This window comes from Aplysia californica, unplaced genomic scaffold (genome assembly GCF_000002075.1).
Source record: "Aplysia californica isolate F4 #8 unplaced genomic scaffold, AplCal3.0 scaffold00964, whole genome shotgun sequence".
Lineage (NCBI taxonomy): Eukaryota > Metazoa > Mollusca > Gastropoda > Aplysiida > Aplysiidae > Aplysia > Aplysia californica.
In genome coordinates, this window is record NW_004798234.1 from 70403 (window position 1) to 71492 (window position 1090).

Below are 1090 nucleotides of genomic sequence, written 5' to 3' on the forward strand. Positions count from 1 at the left end.
GAGAGAGAGAGAGAGAGAGAGAGAGAGAGAGAGAAAGATTCACGGACTGACATTAGAGCTATCATGCAGCACCACATACATGTAACTTGCCTCACCTCTCCCACGTCACATGAGTGTGGTAAGCCAGACGGGGATCACTTTGAGGTCGTATCGATTTTCACAAAAGATATCTCTGACTTTTAAAACATCAGATCCAAAGACCGACATAAATTGATTCGATATGATTATTTGGATATCTAGTAGCCCGTTAGGATGAATGGCTTTCAGTTTTTTAATGGGCTACAAGCATGGCGTTCTATACTTAGTAGTAAAGTACGCCATGGCTTCAAGATATTTTTTCGTCTGATGCATAGTTTAAAGTTTAAAGTGGAATACCAACAAAAAGATGGATCAAGGGAGTTAAAAAGGCCCCAAAAGCCACAATAATAATAAAACATGACGATCCAAAAGGCTTCATACCTGGCCTACGTCAGACAAATACACTTTGCGGTACAGGGAAGGTACAAAAGGGGGAGGGGGTGATCACACTAACTGCATGCAGGTCTAAAGTATACTATTTTTTCTATTTTCTTAATGCAACCTGTGAATTAAAACTACTAAGACACACTGTTATTATTTAGTAGCCCGTTAGGATTAATGGCTTTTGGGTTTTTCAATGGGCTACAAGACATTTTTCGTCTGAGGCATCGTTTTAAGTGCACTTGCATGTAGCGAGATTTCAGGTTGGTGTGATTTACAGCCAGGTGTGAAGGCGTGATCTCACACCTTGTGTTGGCACTGATTTCACCCGCTGCATTGTGCAATTTCAAAAGATCATTTGAAGTCTGCATCTAATTTGCAGTCTAAGGCTACCGGAAAAGGAACCCCCCCCCCCCCCTTTCAAACCAAACAATAAAGGACCACGCACAGACTAAAAGAAAACAACGGTAATCGAGTAAACAAAACAAAAAACAAAGTACTATTTGCTTCGGGGGGGTTTTAACTCAAGGACGGCGTTGCTGTTGTTGTTGTTGTTGTTGTTGTTGTTGTTGTTGTTGTTGTTGTTGTTGTTGTTGTTGTTGTTGTTGTTGTTGTTGCTGTTGTTGTTGAT